Source organism: Macaca nemestrina, chromosome 12, assembly GCF_043159975.1.
Source record: "Macaca nemestrina isolate mMacNem1 chromosome 12, mMacNem.hap1, whole genome shotgun sequence".
Classification (NCBI taxonomy): Eukaryota; Metazoa; Chordata; class Mammalia; order Primates; family Cercopithecidae; genus Macaca; species Macaca nemestrina.
Window position 1 is genome coordinate 25,328,751 of NC_092136.1, and position 20,433 is coordinate 25,349,183.

The 20,433-nt window shown below is 37.8% G+C and overlaps 1 protein-coding gene across 23 annotated transcripts in view; it reads left to right on the forward strand.

The window, feature by feature from the left end:
• LOC105471588 (leucine rich repeat containing 4C) overlaps positions 1-20,433 on the forward strand; it is a 1,332,829-nt gene that overhangs the window by 1,223,515 nt on the left and 88,881 nt on the right. The window contains exon 1 of one of the 23 annotated variants that reach the window (XM_011724131.3): positions 7,636-8,785. The exons of the other annotated variants lie outside the window; for them this stretch is intronic. The gene's annotated coding sequence lies outside the window, so the exon portion shown is untranslated. Of the gene's footprint in view, positions 1-7,635; positions 8,786-20,433 lie in introns of those variants that run through there. 23 annotated transcript variants of the gene reach the window in all.

Below are 20,433 nucleotides of genomic sequence, written 5' to 3' on the forward strand. Positions count from 1 at the left end.
TATAACAGTTGTGAGGAGCAAACATGGTAAGTAGGTACAGTACTTAGCACGACACCTGGAAATGGGAAAGGTGAAGGAACAAATAAACTATTTGTATATACAGAATCTAGTATTATACCTGGCTAAATAAGTATCTGTGGACTGAATGAAGAAATGGAAATGGTATCTGAACCCAAATCTGACTGGCATTCTTCATTGAACTCTCCTGCCTCCCAGTGGCATCTTCACCATTGATGTCAGTTACTGCAAACATAACAACAACAAAACACATTGAGTTCCAAATTATGGGCAATCTGATAGACTGATTCTTCAGTTTAAACTATTCACATTCCCTGCATGATTCTAATTTGTCACTTAGAAAAATACAAATCATTATAAGTCAAGAACATTTAGAATAAAGTAAAAGCAGTTGAACATATGAATGCCAAGGACTATTGTAGTGTTAAGGGGAGAAAACTGAAAGTAAATTAGAGATACATAGGATAATAATTGTAAATTTTAAAAATAGGATTGAACAGCACTTTGGGAGGCTGAGACGTGTGGATCACCTGAGATCAGGAGTTCGAGACCAGCCTGGCCAACATGATGAAACCCCGTCTCTACTAATAATCCAAAAATTAGCTGGGCATGGTGGCCGGCAACTATAATCCCAGCTACTCGGGAGGCTGAGGCAGGAGAAGTGCTTGAACCCGGGAAGCAGAGGTTGCAGTGAGCTCAGACTGCACCACTGCACTCTAGCTTGGATGACAGAGTGAGAGACTGTCTCAAAAAAAAAAAAATAATAAGGTTGGAAATAGACTGAAAAAAACTTTAAAAATAGACCAAAATATTAAAAGATTGTATTAGTATTGTAAAATTATGTCTTTCTCTTTTAAAATAGTTTTTAATATTTTTGTATACTATTTAATATTTTATTAAGTTTCATTCTGTTACAGTAAGAAAAAATATTATTTAAAAAACTCAGGTCTTCAAAAGTTAAAAAATTGAATTTATTAGCTCTGACTCTAGAGCATTTTAAGCTTAGATTCAGTTTGAAAGCTGTTGCTTTGGCCAGCAAGATGGATCTTTAATATATATTACATGATTCTATACAGTTTTGACAGTGATGAATTCAAACTTCAGAAGCATTCTGCAAGGTCACTCAGAGAAGGCAGTGATCACTCATATCTAGGCCGTCATTCTAATGAATATAGTTAGGAATAAAAATGATTTTTACAAGGCAAATGCATATCTATGCTTATAAAACCAAATAGATTGACTGATAGCCATTATCCACTAGTAATCTATCTGTATTTATTATAACATATATATGAAAAGCCTAATCAAATGAAGTGCTCAACTCTAAAACTTTTATGACAGTTAACAATTTTTGGGAGGTATAGGATTTGACAGACTTTTCTGCCATAAATCTTGACATATTTTAGTGATTATTACTCTGGCACAGGAGATAAATGATTACAGGAAATCATAGTCTCAAAAGGTTTACCATTCATAAGTATTTAGACAATTATAAGCAACAAATAAATAGCCCTGATGAAATACAACTGAGGATAATTTGGCATGTTGAAATTCCCTCTAAGGAGGAGTGATGCAACTGTTTTCTTATTTCTGACATTTATTAAAAATAAACTTTACTGTGTATATTTAACATAGGTTATACATGATGTTATGGGATGCATACAGGTAGTGAAAATGTTACTATAAAGAAGCAAATTAACACATCTATTATCTCACATAGTTACCCATTTTTTGTTTTTATGGCAAAAGTAACTAAAATCTACTCATTTAGCATGAATACTATATACAGTGAAATTTTGTTACCTTTAGTTCTCATGTTGTAGCTTACATCTCTAGACTTAGTATTCATTCTACATATTTGCAACTTTGTATCCTCTGATCTACATCCGCAGCACCCCCACCCCTGGCCCCCTTCCTTCCCCCTCATGCCCTGCCCCTGATAATCACTGTTTTGTTCTCTATGTCTGCATATGTGGATTTTAAAATCCTACATGTGAGATTGTGCAACATTTTCTGTGTCTGACTTATTTAACTTAGCATAAAGTCCTCCAGATTCATCCATGTCATGGCAATTGGCAAGATCTCCGACTTTTTAAAGGGAAATAATGAATTATTATGTTTAAATGCATTTACTTGTTTAACAGGTATTTATTGAATATCTCATATGGGCCAAGAATTGCTCTAAGTATTCGAGATAAAGCAGCAAACAAAATCAACAAAAGCCCTGGCCAATTCTGTACTTAGAACATAGGGTAGACATGGGTGGGTTGGTAGAAGGATATATTAAAGAAAATAAACAAACATACAAAGTGTGTACATGTCAAGGACAGCACTGTCTCCATAGAAATTTCCTCAGTGATACAAATATTCTATAGCTGTGCTGTTCAATATGTTAGCCACTGGCTATAGGTGACCATTGAATACTTGAAATAAACCGAGTGTGACTAAAGGGCCTAATTTTAAGTTTTGTTTTATTTCAACAAATTTAAACTTCAATTTGAATAGCCACATAGGGCTAGTGGCTATCGCATCCAAGGATGCAGATCTAGATAGTTATAAAAGCACAGAGCGTATGTGAGGGATGGGCAAGGCATAGAGAAGTGATTGCAATTATAAATAGAGTGGTCAAAAAGTGCATCTTGAAGAGACATTTGGGCAAATATCAAAAAGAGGTGAAAGAGCCAGCCTTGTAGATATTTAGATGATAATTGTTTCTGGCGTAGGATTGGGAAGTGCAGTGATCCAGAAGTGGATGCCACCTGGCTTGGAAGAGTCATGGAGACCAGTGTGGATACGACAGAGTGAGTGTGTGGAGAAAGGTAGGAGATGAAACCAGAAAGGCCATTGCCAGGGTGGGGAATCAGGAACTCTACCCTAAGTTTGGATGGATGGATGGATGGATGGATGGATGGATGGATGGATGGATGGATGGATGGATGGATGGTTGGGTAGATGATTGATTGATAGATAGATAGATAGATAGATAGATAGATAGATAGATGATAGATTCTTCATCTCAAGTTCACAATTAGAAACTTACGAGTCTCTTAGTTCCTCTGAAGATCTTTGTTGATGTGGAGGCTGGTTAGAAAATTTTACAGAAACATGTTCTTATTTCAGATTCACTGAGTCTAGAATTTTAAATGTTCTGTGATTCTCTAAGTAGCTCTTGGACTTGCATTTCCCCCATCACACTGAGAAACATTTATGACCATAACCCTTCTTAGGCCTCTCCTTGCCCTAGCAAAGTTACTCTTTTATTTTATTGGGATTGAGCTCATCTTTAAAATTCAATTGTGGTGGAAACATGTTATAGGAGAACATTTCCCAATTTTAATAGGCAGATAATACTGTAAAATTAATGAGAATTATAGGTCATAATGCTAAAGGAGATCTGAATACAAAACATTTTGGAATAAAAAACATTAGTTATATAAAACTGTATAGGATGTTAAGGAAATTTTAAGTATTCAGATCTGTCTTGAATATCATCTCACTGAAATATACCTGTCACATTATAAACCTTCTCAATGTATGTTGGCACTTAGCCACCATATAATAGACTTTTATTTGAGAAATTGACTTTTTCTATGATTTCATTTTTAAAACAAATCTGATTGCTTTGCAGGGATATTATAATGCCCCCCCTTTCCAAAGTTTATTTTTAATCAAGAAAATGTTTAAGCAAGGCTGTAGTTTTTTTCAATTAAACTTCAATAATTTGGAACTGCCATTTTTCAATTTAGTTTTCAAAATTTGTACCTATTTAGTTAGCTAGCTAGGTCATTTCTAAATAGTCCTTACTAACAGATGGAAAAAGATGAGAAAAGGCACTATTAATTGGGTACCTAATATGTGCTGAGGCCTAAAGACAGTCATATTATCTGTCATTTATTGCGTGACATTGAATAAATTTACTGAGTGAACAATACAATGATGAAGAATGACTGTTAATATTATTGTTTTATACATATATACTATGCATTGTAAATGCATTTATCTCATTTAATTTGTATACCAGGTTGGCAAGTTCATGAGTAATGCTTTCATGATAAAGAAATTAAGGAGATGCAGAAATTTACGTAAATATACACAAAAGTAGTACATGATAGAATCAGGACTCAATCCAGAGCCTTTTGACTATAAAAATCTGTGTCTTTTTTATTACAGTCTTTGTCTGTAATAAAAATTTGCTAATACCTGAAAAATAATATGTTGCATCTCGGCTTTGCTATTTACTAGCTGTATTTACTACTTCTTACTAAAGTTTATTAATCTTGCTAGACTTCAGTTTCCTTAGCTATAAAATTGTATTATATGAGATAATTCACGTAAAACACACAGAACAATGCTTAGAACAGAGTAAGCTCTCTATACATATTAACGCTTATTAATTATTTTATTTAAAGGTCTGCATATGTACATAGATAATTTAAAAATTTGCTAATTCCATGTAGCTTAATAAAATAGATTTTCTAAGCCTCATGCTCCTTCACCCTTTCCAACCACATCACTCTTAAATTTTAGTCTTCACTAATTTATAGATTATGTGCAACCAGTTACCATTATTAATGAGCTTAAAGGAAAATTAATTAGCTGCCTAATGACTTCCTTCCTCAGAACTGAAAATGATCCTGGATTTCCTCAGATGCTCTGTGATTGCTGCTCTCTGCCTGTAATCAGTGTTTTCAAAAAGATTGACTTGGCATTTCGCTGTCCATCCCTCAACTCCCCAACCCGCTAAAGAACTTGCAGTCTTCCATGACTCTGATGACCTGTTAGCAAACTGTGTTACTTTGTGGTGCAGAATATTGTCAGGCATGTTGATTATGCCATTTGTGTTCACTTTTACTTTTTATTGCATAACTGGCGAAATTCACAGAACAATTTTATATTTGTTCTGGCAGTTTCTGGGAATCCCCTGGATCTTTTTCTTGCAGTTCTGTGTTCTTTCTGGGCTATTCTTCCTCCCCTGTCTCCCATCTTCCACTTATTAATCTCATTTTAGAAGAGAACTAGCTTGTTCTTATCAAATGATTCATTTGGTCTCATGAAAATATTGTCTTCCATCTGGAAGAAATAGTCCAGTAGGACAAAAAAATAAAAACTCTCTATTGAGATGGGGATTATGATGGCTAATGGAATAACTGGATTCTATTCATCCCCTATCACAAATGAAATGATCAGATCAGTCTTGGTTATGTACAAGTATTAGTAGCAAATATGAACGTCACAGTACAGCTGGGATTCCAGTCCCTACAGCTTTAGCAGTTACATATTAAAATTTAAAAATGAAAGAAATGCAAGAGGAAAGGGAAGGAGATGAAGACTATGTTTTTAAACTTACATAAAAACTTTACCCTAAGTAGTGAGTGATGAGAGTAACACTCCAAGATAATGTATCTAAAAAATTAAGATTTGAATAGTTATTTTTTTAACAAGGGGAATTTCCCTTCTTATTTTTCTTATTTGCTCCATTTGCTCTGGTAGTGAAGTTAGGAATCTAACTTTGCACTTTGCCTTTGCTACTGATTCACAAAAAGTACAGATTAATCTCATTACCAGCGTTGAACAAAGAAGGCCATGTTTCTCAGCTCACAGATCTTTTCCCTCTTAGTATTCTTGAATGCTCTGCAAATTTCCCTCTCCGCTCTTTGGCCTTTGGGCTTGCCAAAGAGTGTCTGTTCTTTGAGCTCACTCTCTCCTTAGGCTTTTTGCCTTCTTAGCGGTTCTTAATTCTCTTCTTTGTTTCTTTCTTGAGCCAGTCCTGAGCTTGGTCCTCTCCCAGACTGCCTTTGTGTTTGCACTCTATGTGGAAATTTCCATGGACCCTCTCATATTTATGCAGTCAAGACCAGGGGCATGTCTTTTATTTCTTTCTTGGACCCAGCAGGGGTTTCCTGCCTGTTTTTGTATGTCAGTTTCTGAGTTAATTGGGCTAATCAATCTAGCGAATTTTCCTGAAGTTGTCCAACACCAAGGGTTATCTGGACAACAGTTATTGCAGCTAATCAGTGGAACCCCTAAGGGTAGAATTTAGTTTTTACTGGGCATGATTTAAGAGGCTGTTTCACCCTCTGAAAATTATTTCTGCCATTCTACAATTTATTGGACTTCTGAAAAATATACTTTAAAATGGTAAAATTGTGGATGTGAAAATGCTCAGGAGAGAGAGATGGATATTCAGGCAAGCATGGAGGTTACAGAGTAGAGAGCACCGAACAGTGTTTAGGAACCTTTGCACTTTGCCTTTGCTACTGATTAACTCAGTACCTCTCAGCAGTTCCTTGAACTTCATCTTTCTCATCTGTAAAGTGGAAATAATATTATGTCGTGATTATAATGTGGAGAATTTTAATTAGAGATAGATTGTGAAAGTATTTTTTCAAAAATCGTACTCAAAGTTGGGACGCTGGTGGTGGACACAGAATAGAAAGAAGAGCAGGAACAATAGTAATACCTTTTGTTGTAGTACTGCTGGAGGGTAACAATTGAAGCATTTTGCACCCAGTAGCAGGTTTGTGTCATTGATTAATGTCAATCATGCAGTCAGGAGTAAGGACTTCCAGGTCCCTTCGCGCAGGCTGTGCACAGTACAACTCCAGGAGTACCAGCAACACCTCTAATGTAAAATGTGAGCTCACTAGCTCTTTAATGATTCCTCTATTTATTTTTCAGACATTTTTGGACACAATGACTAGGCATGGCTTAGTGGGGACGGGGGGGGGAAAGACAAGGGAAACCTTTGGAGTGAATTAGTTTGCCTGGTTTACCATAACAAAATACCACAGACTTGGTGGATTAAACAGCAAAACTTTATTTTTTTAGAGTTCTGGAGGCTGGAAGTCTGAGATCAGGATGCCAGCAAAGGGGGTTCTGGCGAGGGCTGTCTTCCTGGCTTGCACACATCCATCTTCTGGTTGCACGCTTACACAGTAGGGAGAGAGTGAGCTCTCTGGTATCTTATTTTATAAGGACACTAATCCTTTTCCTTCTCTGATGACCTCATTTAATCTTGATTACTTCTTATCTCTAAATACAGTCACTTCTGGGCTTTGGGCTCCAACAAATGAATTAGGAAGTATTTTGAGGGAGGCAGGCCTATGCAAATCTACCCCAAAGTCAAAGGAAGTTGAGAGGCCAAAGAAAGGGCTCACAAATCCAGTTTCTTAAAAAGAAACATTTAATAGGGACTTAGGAACAGAATGTGTCTAAGGTAGGGACAAGACAAGACGGTCTCGCAAGAATGGATCCCAGGTATATAATCCCCCAAACCCAGGAATTATATACAAAGGCACATGTGCTTCAGAGGGAATGTGTAAGAATTTGCCATAAGGACAAGATTTACATAAGTACATGCTCTTATATAAGGAACAGTAGATAAACTGGAAATTTCAAAGGCCTTCCCAGAACTGGGGTTAATCAGAAGCTAACATGGCAGATAAGCATCAAAGATGGAGTTGCTCCAGGCTCCACAGGGGGAGAGGGGACACAATGTAGTCCACAGCATGGAGTAAGACAGATCTGAATTTAACTTTTGTTTACTAACAATGGTATTGAATTATCTTATTGCCATTTTCTAGCTGTTTGAGGTTGAGCAAGTACTCAAACTCTCTTTGAGCTCCTTTTTTTTCTCATTTTCAATTTGGGATCATACTATCTCCCGTATTGTAGTAAGGATTACCAATTATGTAACATATATGATAGAAAATAGATGCTTAATCAATACAGCAATCAGTAGGAAGAAAGGAAACTCATTCTTAATGTATTTAATGCTCCAACCTCATTCTGTCACTTGAGATTAAATATGCCTATGTCACTTGAGATGAAATCTGTTTGAGCTCTCTGAGTAGGGAGATTATCGGATTATCTACCATATGTAGATATATCTATATCTACTATGTACATGTATCGTAGATACCATAGCTACCATTCTGATTTTATGACAGAAGACGGATCTTGGGAATCAGGGTGGCCATATAATGTTCCTTTGTTTTGTCTACTAGGAAGGAGAGACCACAATAATTTGGAGGAATTCCATTAAGATCATTCAGCTACTCAATAGCAGCACCATGAATCTTGGCCTCTTGACTCCAATCTGCTGTTTTTTAAATGATTCCCGTAGTTCCCAACATTTTGTCCAGCATGACACATTCAACTGATAATGGTCACACAACCTATCCCTACAGGTGCTGGCAATGCTCAGTGCCATCATGTTAGCCAAATGCCATTCCTTTTGCCCTTACACAAAGAAGACCAAAATCCAAGTGAGAGAGAAAAAATATTAATAGGCATAACTGAATATCTTCTACTGGTAAGATTGTGGACATTATTTCCAAACTTTGTTGCTCTAATAGTACTACAATAACTTACCTGAGACACTCCAAAATATTGGCCCAGCCGCATTTTGCGACGTGGGTCAAGAATTGTGACTCTAAGTTGAGTTTTGCTCCTAAGTCATGGTCCTTTTGTTGAAAGGGCAGGACAAGAAAGCACTTCCAGGTGGTGCTGGCATTATGGTTCCGAGATATTTGGCCTATACCTTGATGTTTAATTCCCATTCTTGGTAGCCTGGGAATCATTTTCTAGTTTCCTTTATTTGGCGGTATTTCCAACTCAGCCATTTCACTAGCACTTCTCGGTGATTGCTCCCCAAGTTACTGCTGCTTCCCAGCTGTTTGCCAGTGGTAACAAAGAACGACGGCTAAGCACACAGAGTCTGGAACTACTCTGCTTGGATCCCAATCTGGACGTCAGTATTGACTAGGTACGTGACCTTGAACAAGTTATTTAGCATCCTTGCACCTCTGTTTTCTCTTCTGAAAAATGAAGTATGAACCTCATGTGTCTGCTCTGTTGTTTATATAATTTAATATAGGTAAAGAGCTTATTAGAATGGCACACGTAATGGATGCTATTAGAAATGTTGGATATATTATTCTTTTTTCACTGGGAACAAAGGCCCAATCTAACTCTTTGTACATATTGGAAGAGATACAACATTTCATTTATAATTCCTAGTTGCTTCAGAAATTTGTTAATATTCCTATAGTTGTTTTTTTTTTTTTTTTAATTTGCTTGTGTTTGTCTTGCCTTGGCCCTTGTAAAAGTTGTGTGTTTTTACATACTACTAAAAGTAGTTTCTAATCTGGGCATGTAATCACCCCAGGTGCTTTGCTCCTAAATTCCCAACAAGCATTGAGTTTGTTTTTCAGAGCTACTGTGCTTAATTAATATTTATACAGGACTTAGTAAAATCATGAAAATTAACAGATGTCCTCACCTAGAACAGGTGGTGAATATATCAACAATTGCAACAAGAACAATAATGATACGATAGTACTTTTTAGATGGATCAAATAACTACTGAGTCTGATAAACATGGTTTCCACATTTACTTCCCAATCTGGTAAACATATTGTCAGGCAAATAAACATGACTCTAAGGATAATTTAAGATAGTCACATGACATATGAACTTTACTTTAGTGTATATAAACAGAAAACTAGGAATAACAGCATCATCAGCACATAGGGTTTATTCTGTCCCATGAAGAAGTCTGAAAATAGTGCAGAGAGGGTATGATAGCTACACAAAATCACCAGGGATCCGGGCATCTTTCATCTCTGTCCCAACATTCTAACACAAAGCTTTCAGTCTCAAAGTCAAAACACGATCCACAGTGACCGCTAAAGCTCCAGCCATCATGTCAACATTTCGGGAAGCGGAAAGGAAAACTGGAGAAATCACATTATGATGTTATCTCTAGTCTGAATTTACATCTTTAAAGCATCATTCTTGGAATTTTCACGTGACATTTTGGCTTATATCTCATTTGGCCAGAACTTAGTCATATAACTATACCGGGGTACAAGAGATTCTGGGAAACAAAGTATTTTATTTGGGGCTCAGTGTAGGCCCCAAACCAAACCCACAGTTTTACTAAAGAAAAGGGAAATATGACCTTTGGGCATAACTAGCAAATTTAAAATTAGCTTTTTTATTTTGAATTTTGGCACTTTGATGATTTTCCATATTGTTTATATGTTTAGATATAGTTACTTCTTTTGAGGCAATTTCTCATATTCTTGAAGTCTGTTTACAATTAAATAATGATTTTTAGTTTTATTCAAGTTTTTTTTAAAATACATGCTACTTGCTTTCAAAAAGAACTGAGAAAACTTCCCACAAAAACATATATCTAATAGAGAAGCTTATTTTCTCATTATCTATTTAATAAAAACTTACTGTGTATTTTCTATGTGCCAAGCACTGGTTTAGGTACAGGGGATAGGAGTAAGCAACACAAGGTATCATCTACTATGGGGCTTACATATTGATGGGGAAAGATACAATAAAATCTATAATATAATTTCAGGTTCTGGTAAGTAAAGTATTGCAAGGGACTTGAGTGTGTTGCAAGGTACTTGAGTATGTTGCATGTTAAGATATGGTATTTTTTTGCTGGGTGCGGTGGCTCAGGCCTATAATCGTAGCACTTTGAGAGGCCAAGGCAGGCAGATCACTTGAGATCAGGAGTTTGAAACCAACCTGGCCAACATGGTGAAACCCCGTCTCTACTGAAAATACAAAAAAAAAAAAAAAAAAATTAGCCAGGCATGGTGACAGGCGCCTGTAATCACAGTTATACAGGAGGCTGAGGCAGGAGAATCGCTTGAACCCAGGAAATGGAGTTTACAGTGACCCGAGATGACGCCACTGCACTCCAGCCTGGGTGACAGAGTGAGATTCTGTCTCAAAATAAAAGAAAAGAAAAAGATGTATTTTTTACAAAATGGTCAAGGTAGACATTCTGGGGGAGAGAGATAAGCAATACAAATGCCCTCAAGGAAGTGTTCTTATAGAAGCTTGTCCTTGTTGTGCTCAGGAACAACAAGGAGGACAAAGAAGCTGGAGACCAAGGATGGAAAGGGAGAGTTGTAGAAGATGATTTCAACAGATGCAGGGATCAGAGCCACATAGCCCAGGAAGGGGGATAATTTTCCAGAACTTTGAAGAGGACAGCCAGCATCCTGCAGCAGATAAAGCAAAATAGAAAGCTGGACACTCTATATTTTACTGTTCATTTTCCCGTTTTTCCACTTACCAGTTATTTAATAATTGCCTACTCTGTAGGAGACCCTTCATCAGGTCCAGAAGATAATACATGAATAAGAAATCTTCTCTTAGCTCAAGGTTTTTACTCTCTAGAGATCTGAGATAAGCCCAGAAAGCTTATAAGCTCTAAACTTTATACCTGCATATCCAGCAGGTTTTATTTTTTTATATTCTCTTCTGCATGATGGAATCTTTATATACAAATAAATCTTGAAAACTATATCTTAACTCTTAACTCTTAAGTTCATTTGTCTTCATTCTTGAAGACATAGAAATCTTCATCCCACTCTTGAACCTGTCTCACATCTCTTCCTAAAGGATCCTATACTGTGCAAGTGTGTGATGTACTACTCCCTCTAACTAGCATGCCCTTCCTTCCTTCTCTCTCCAGCAAAGCTTTGTCTTTTTTCAAGGCATCTCCTTTGAAATCATTCTTTCCCCATAGAATTAATTGCATCTGCTGGTTTTCAACCCAATACTTCTCTTTTATCAGGCATCGTAGTATATTGTTATCGTTTACGCTTACATTATTCTTTTTCACTAGAATTAAAGTTCCTGAGGAACAGAATGCAAAGCATTTTTGTTGTTGAATCTCTCATTTCCAGCAAAGTGCCTGACACACAGGTAGTGTTAAAAATATTTTTGTTACACCTGTAGTCCCAGCTACTCAGGAGGCTGAGGCACGAGAATCGTTTGAACCCAGGAGGCAGAGGTTGCAGTGAGCTGAGATCGTGCCAGTGCACTCCAGCCTGGGTGACAGAATGAGACTCCATCTCAGAAATATATATATATATTTTGTTAAATGGAAAAAACATCCATCAAAAAAGAGGCTAATGTTTGGAGTAAATAGAAAATTCCCAAAGTGTACTTTGATTATATATTATTTTCTCTCCAAAATTCTTTATTTGAAGGAAAGCTTTTAGCCTTTATCACCAGTTATTACTAAGTAAAATGTATGTGTTTTCATATTCCAATTAAATCTTCTGCATTGTTTACTATTTAAGTCTTTTAAATAATTTACTAGGGGGCCTTTTTTTCCTGCATATTTATTGAATTGAAACCACTTAGATTTAATTCATTTTATGATGGACAGTAGAAATATGGCTGTTGTGAAACAGCTACCTTGCGGCAAGCATAAACCCTGGAACAGCTTTATGTTTATAAATATGTTAATTTATGTACTAGACCACAAGCTCTTTACTAGTCTGTGAATCCCTTAAGGACAGGGAATGTGCCTTATTCATCTTCACATGTCCTTTTTAAATTGCTGGGATACAGGTACACAGTCCTTTATTTGAAATCTTTAGGGGGAGGTGGTGTGCTGACAAATGTGTAACAACTGACCCTTAGGAAGAAGACGCACGCGCACACACACACACACACGCACCCCCATACACGTGCATAAAAGAAAGCCCAGATGTGGTGCATTTGACTATTTTCTTGTGTAAATACCATCCCCCTTGGCTAATTTTAAACTACCAAGTTGAAGTTGGTGAATGTGCAGTTTGGAAGAAATGGAAACAATTGGCTAAACCATAAACTGACTTTAGGAAAACGTCAATAGGGAACTAAAGGAGTTTTAGATCTCAGAAGATTTCCGATTTTAAGAGGCTAATACATGCGTATGTTATATATTGTGTAACACCACTTGAGGTATCTGGGGCAATACTTGTAATAACATATATTAATATTTATGCAGCAAAATATATGAGTATTCATACTAAGAGGGATGTATAAGCACCAGACATTGGAAAAATAGCTTTCGGTTGTCAGGGTTCTTTTTCCCTCTTGTTTTCAATTTAGAATTACATATAAGATACTAGGACTCTACTTTAATACTAAAAAAAAATAGTACTTCAGTGGAAACATATTCATGATTTATATCACACCAATCTAGGATATTCAGTTCTAGTCCTATTATTGCCTTTAATCTGTTTTGCACCTCTGTAAAGTGTAGGTAACTGGTATGCAAATTCTGTCTTGTCCAGTAGAATTTCAATTGACTTCCCTCTCTCCCAGTGGAAAAATCACTTTGTCTTCATTTGCAATTTGCTCAACATTCCCTTACTCCATGTAATTTTGTAGTGTTTTGACTTTTCCTTTGAACTGGTATAACATCTGCTTGATTTCCTCATCTCGTATGAGCAAAGTAAATTATTGAACTCATGTTCATTTTTATATGTACATAAGGGTCATGACTGTACATTTTTCTGAAAATTTCTTTTAGCACAATACAGGAAAGAGATCAGATATGTTCTAGAAAGCTTCTGAAGGCAGAACGTGGACTGATGTAGTATCATAAATAAGTAGGTTTCCTTGGTGTCCCATAGCATTGTCAGAAATGAAGAGCCAGGAAGCAGTGGTGTGGGCGTCCCTGGAAGTTGATTCCTTCACTCAGAGTGCTCTATTGAGGCTCTGTACCTCTGACTGCCATGTGTAAAGGGTGCTATGGAACTGGATGGAATGCTATCTTTAAAGCTTAAGTCTAATTTTTTATAGTTCTAACTCTTCAATTGAGTATGAATCAAGTGAAATAGTGAAACTCAGTAAATCCTTAATTAACCTAAGATGACCAGGAGCTTGGATGAACAGATGACTGCATAGTTGGCTGATGAACTCCTACAGTTCCTTAAAAATAAGGTCTGTTTTAGGAAAGCAAGGATGTTTTAATCATCAGAAAAGTAGCTCTTGCAATCCGTTGACTCTCCTATTTCTTTATTTTTGAGACAGTATCTCACTCTGTTGCCCAGGCTAGAGTGGCAGTGGCATGATCATTGCTCACTATAACCTCGAGCTCCTGGGCTCAAGTTCTCCTCCTGCCTCAGCCTCTGGAGTAACTAGGTGTGCATCACCACACGTGACTAATTTTTAAATCATTTGTAGAGATGGAATCTTGCTATATTGCCTCCCTGGGCTGGTTTTGAACTCTGGGCCTCAAGCAATCCTCCTGTCTCAGCTTCCCAAAGTGCTAGGATTAAGGCCTCTTATCCTTTAAAACCATAATGCCTGGCTTTATGCACAATTGTGCCCGATTCACACTTTCCCACAGCTTGGAAAGCAGCTCTAACTGTGTTTATATTCCGTCACCCAAACTTCTTATTCTACCTCCAAATGAATCCATTTGCAAGAACATCAAACGAGAGAAAAAAAAATGCCATTTCAGCTACATTGACAGTTCTGTACAATATATTAAGATTGATCAAGGCTTGGGTAATGAATTCGTGAACATTGGCCTTCTTTCTGTAACTGAAAAGATTTGGCGTCTGAGAGATTGAATTGTTTGATGTGCGGAGGACTGCCATCACTGTTTCTTACAAGGAAATAATCTGCCTAAGGTTGTGTTTGTGTGTTTGTTTGTTTGTTTGTGAGTGTGCGTAGTGTCCCCTTCACCCAGGTTTATGCCTCTTATCTATTGCCTATAGTGCAGAAGTCATTCTTACCAGAGCCAAATCTAATGAGTACATGAATTCTATCTGTTAAGAACAAAAGGAGAGCTAGTGAAATGCAAATTTGGTCCTTCCCCCCGCAACACATCCACATAGATGTACATTCACATACTAAATCCTAACAGTAACCTGATTTAGAATCCCTGTGTGTCCCACCAAATAACCAGAATTGACACACATCTTTAACAGTCATGGACTCTGGGACTTTAGGTCTAATTGCAAACCCAAAGTCATTCCAATGAGATGGACATTCACCACTCAGGAGGGATTATTTTTCCACACCCTGCATTGAACAATTACTTAACCTGCCTGAAAAATGTCAATAGGCCAGGTGCAGTGGCTCACTCCTGTAATCGCAGAACTTTGGGAGGCCGAGGCGGGTGGATCATTTAGGGTTAGGAGTTTGAGACCAGCCTGGCCATCATGGTGAAACCCCGTCTCTACTAAAAAAAAAAAAAAAAAAAAAAAAAAAAAAATGCAAAAATTAGTTGGGCGTGGTGGCAGGCACCTGTAATCCCAGGTACTCAGCAGGGTGAGGCAGGAGAATCACTGGAACCCGGGAGGCAGAGGTTGCAGTGAGCCGAGATTGTCCTGCTGCACTCCAGCCTGGGCGACAAGAGTGAGACTTCATCTCAAAAGAAAAAAAAAGAAAAATGGCAATAAATTTCCATTCCATTCTCTGTCCTATAAAATTGTTGGGAAGATTACCTCAATTAATTTTCTCAATTTTTATACCTTTAACTATATTTATTGAGATATACGATGTGTCAGGCACTATAGTGCTTATTACGGGCTAATAAGATAAATAACTTTGCCCTTGAAGAGCTCCAAACCTAGGATACAAGGTACTGTCAGTACATAGCTATGAAATTATTTTGAAAATATATTTCATAAGAAAGATAAAAATAAAATAAATATATGTTGTGAAAATAAAAATATTACTTTTGAATATAAGGGGGCTGTGAAAAAGGAGCAACAGAGATTGCTCAAGTAATACCTTTTTAGAAAGCAAAGGTACTTAATGAGCTTGTGATTTCCATCTTTTGATTGAGAACCAAGCAGGCCTCTCAGGGTCAACTATTAACATACTTGTAGCTGAATGATATTTTCTTTGATGAAGAACCTAGTTGGTCAAATAATAAAATAACTTGATTAGCTGACTGACTGGTTACTCCTTAATTTTAAAAATCATGCTAAATGTTTTGATAGGGGTGAGAATGTGGGAAAACATCCAAAATAGGAGAATGTCTAGACCTTAGAGACAGGAAATTTCAAGTAGTGAAAGGAGGGAGGGGAATATGATGAGTATATATAGCAAAGTCTGCAGGAGAATAGAATTTTTAAAATAAAACTAATTTTATGAACGTCATAGAGTTTTCAAGGTCATGACTGTAGTCTAGAAAAAAAAATTACTAAGCTATTATTCTTCTCACCGCCCTAATTGAATATGTAGTGTTTTTTCTTGAGGGTTTTAATGAGATAAAAGTACCAAGTCTTGTATCCTTTCCCTGAGCTACTCAAACCTCACCTAGATTGCTTCTATAAATTTATAGGGTTAAGAAAACACTACTGAAAGCTGAATGCATTTGTAATTCATTCTGAGGATACCTGATCTGTGGGTCATATCCTGAATTATCACACCGCAAATTTTATTTTTCTCAGGTAAAACAAAACCCCTTTAGTTGCCTCTTCTATAACTGGAGTTACTGTATCTTCAGGCACTCCCTTAGGGAGATTCTTTGACAAAAACAAATGTGAACCTAAGGCTCAGCACCTTCTGTGAAGGCCCTGGGAAGGCTTAACCTGGAGCAGAGAAGCTTTCTTCAGATAGTTAAAGGATGCGTAAAATATTAGGCATATTCTATAAGGACCTCAAGGGTAGAACTATCAGTGGGTAGAATTCCTAGTGAGACAGATTATGGTTCCTTGTAGGGAAGAATTGTCTAAGGTCAAGGTTGATGAAGGAAGGAATGAATACCCAAGAAGTTAGGTGCTGGGACCCCTGCTCATGTCCAGAAACCTTTAAGTATCAGCAGTGAAAATTGCACTGGCCAAACCTAAGCAGGTCAGGAAGTTTATTCAAGGATATTGCAATAGGGAGCAGAAGCTAGAACTAAATCTGGACTCAACTCTCCACTGAAGAACGGGAAGGATTTTTCTAAGAGTTGGGTGAGCTCAGGAAAAAGGCCTGGAGGTTGTTAAGGGGAAGTCATAAGCTGTCTGTATTTATCAATTGTCTTTATCCAAAGGGAAAATACACTTTCTTTGTCTTTAAGATTGAAGGTAGTTTTGCAACTTAGAAGAAGGCAGAAAAACTCTCAGAAAAACGGGGTGATAGCAGCGCTATCTCCTTGTTGTTTACATTTCAAAGAGATGGACCCTAGGTTCTTGAGAGAGGTTGCACAACTGACAGGAGGCTTTTAAAAAGATTTCCATGTCAAAGGGGCAGAGAAAGGATTTATAATTACATGTTTTCTAAAGCAAATGCTATAAGAAAAGGGACATTAGGGACCTAGAGTCAGGAAGAAGCCTGCTTAAGGCTTAGTCAAGCTGAAGGAAAGGATAAAGCTGCCGGGTCAAGCACGTAGGAGGGATGTTGTAACCTAAAGTCAAGTGCAGAATGGGTGGTCTGAAAGGATCACCATTAAAATATCTTCCTGGACTGGCAGGGGACTCACATCTTTAATCCCAGAATTCTGGGAGGCTGAGGTGGGAGAATTGCTTGAGGTTAGGCATTCCAGACCAGCCTGGGTAACATGGTGAGACTGCCCCCCACCACCCATCTCTACAAAATATTATCCAGGCATGGTGGTACATACCTGTCATCCCAGTTACTTGGGAGGTTGAGGTGTGATGGTCTCTTGAGCCCGGGAGTTTGAGGCCACAGTGAGCTGTGATTGCACCACTGCAGTCCAGCCTGGGCAACACAGTGAGACTCTGTGGGCAACACAGTAAGACTCTAAAAAAAGTCAATAAAATAAGATAAAATCTCTTAAAAATCTCAGATTTCCTGTGTCCGCACTTTAGCTAAAAAGATCAAGAAATGGGGAGCAGCTCACAAGGAATTCCATTCATTTAGATATTTATCCAGTCAGCGCTTCCACATGGTTTAGATGAAATGCCTACATTTTTAGTGAGGGAGCTTGGATCGGTCTAAAATCTAGAGGTCCCATTTTCAAGTGAGATTCTGTTTCATACTAATTATTTTTCCTTCATTATTGCTTCCCTCCAGGACCTCAAATTATTTCTCTTTTTCTATTTGTAGAATTCAGGGATTTAAAAGTTCATGTTTTTGCAGTTGTATTCATCAGTATTAGGTAGAAACATTTGCTAGTACTGCTAATAAATTGTGAGCTTCTACTTTTAGTAACCAACTACCTCACTCAGGTTAAGGAACCCCAGGCATTGTGAAGCTAATTAAACATAGTAAACATCCCCTCGCCTTTTTGTATTTGAATGGAAGAAAGGTATAAAAGCCAACAAAGCCTATCTTATACTTGTTTATGAGTTTTGACGGTAAGAGAAGAGGAAAAATATCACTAGAGCATTTATTTACTCTGCTCTTAAAAGTCTTTCAGATATAGTTTGGAGCTTTTGTTTTTATTAAACGTTGTGGTTCTTTATTGTATATTAATATTAATGGAGTTGCTGCCACTAAACTCACAGCAGATCCATATCATTTCAGGCTGATTGGAATTGAAGGTGAGTGAACTCCAGTTCTTTAAGGGAGTCACAAACAAAAATACCCGGTAGCAAAGGGATGATTGGATTTCCTAATAGAGTCTGTGCAAGGCTTGCTAATTTAGAGGGGCATTCTCAAATATTACAGAGGCTAGGATTTCCCTGGGGAGTTCACTTGGGCACAGCCAGTGAATCAGTGTTTAAATGACATTATTTTTAGAATGATTTGCAAGAAAGGACTAAAAAAAAAAGCAAATAGATGATTTTATAATTAATATTTGAAATGACTTGCAAGTGCAAATCATGCGAGACCCATTTGTCTCCTAGGAGAGGCAACTGAGCCCTCTTCTGTCCTGCTCTGCGGGGTATTAGGTCAGGGAAAATGCTCCTGGAGTAAAGCAGTGAATTTGCCTAACAGCTTCCCCATTAAATGGCCAAGCTTTGATTATTACTGTTGATAGCTTTGCCCCTTCCCTTCATGCATAGATCCCTACAGGCTGGTTTGAGGTTGCGCCTCAGCTGACCCCGTAATTGGAATTGATAACTGACCATCACACAGGAACTGTAGACATTTGTCAACTGCTGTCATCCTTACAGAGCTAGAAATGGCCCTTCCCCTATTCGGGAAATTAAGCCCACAAAGAGTTTTAGAATTTGGGACCTCTGAGCTTCGTCTAGCCAATTCATTCATTTTACACAAAGGGAAATGAGGCCCAGAAAGGTTACGTGACCTGCCTGTGGTGGTATAATGTGTTGGGCACAGAGGGAGAATTATAACTCAGCTTTCCTCTCCCTGCTTGACTTTCCCTTCACCTGACACCATTTCTTTATGATTAATTTTCTCAAGGTTAGAGGGTAAGTTGGGGCTGATGTGTGAGTGGGAACACAGTTGTTAATCAGCCATATACACACACACACGCACACACACACATATATGTATACACACACACACATATATATGTGTACACACACACACATATATATATATACACACACACACACACACACCTGCCTACTTTGGACAGCCTCCCTCTGGCCAGCCAAGTGTGGAATCCCCATTTTTTTTTTTTTTTTGGATAATCACACAGGACCCTCCAAGGAAGGCTGTCCCTATGCTTTACTGAAAAGCTATTTCCCAAATGTTGTTTTCCTTAATGATCCCAGCCACTCTGATTGTCTCTTGCTGTTATACATACGGGAAAATCATGGCCAGAGGTGTTGAACACCTTGCCCAAATTCACATAGCTTATAAGTGTAGGAAATGAGATTTGAACAAAGATCTTTGTGATTCTAACACCTTGAGTCTGTAGCCAAAATTATATGTTAATTTGGCTTCCTTCTCACTTTCATCTAAACAACTGATTTAGCCAAATGTCAGGGGTGATTCAAACTGGTGTGTAGCGAGGGCTATGCGAGGTTGCATTGGCTGCCTGGAAACTTCTTCTTTCATTTTCTACCCCACATTTCCTCTCGGGTATTCCAGCCTAAGTTTACTTCTATTTCTTCCCCATGTAGCCGTGGAGACAAGCACCTATTCTAAAATCACTGCTCCCTGTAGCATGGATTTGCCTCTCTGCCTCTTTATAAAGCCTTAAAGCAAGTGTTGTTCAAAATGGACATCTGAGTCCTTACAGAAGTTCTATGGGTCATTCTTACATCTGCGCTTCCATGGGGTCTGCAGACTTCCCTGACCCTTTGAGAAGAAAGCCACCAGCCCGTGGGTGGAGTTACTGAATAGAAGGCGTTCACTTCCACTGCTGAGGGGGCAAGCAAGAAAACCTCTTTCTTCCAGTTAGTTTGGGAAGATAAAAGTGAAAGGCTTCATTTCCTAGAAGAAGAGGAAAACATCTGTTTAGTTTATTGCTGTACTCAGTAACAATGATGCATTTCCTTTTCTTTTCTCAAAAAAAAAAAAAAAATGGCCCCAAAAAAACCAGTAAGCCAGTGAGAGAAAGAATGAGTGGTAACTAAGAGAAAAAACAGGGAATCCATAGATAGATGAAATACCTCATTTGCAAACGAAACTCTAAAGAAGGTGAGGTTGTTGCTAGTAAGCAGCTCCCACTGCCAAGTGTGAAGTTGAAGGTTGAACCTGACAAGTTCAGTCTGGTGTGTGCCTTCTCCCTTGTGTGCCTGCGGGATGGATACACTTGCATGACTGGAACCAAGA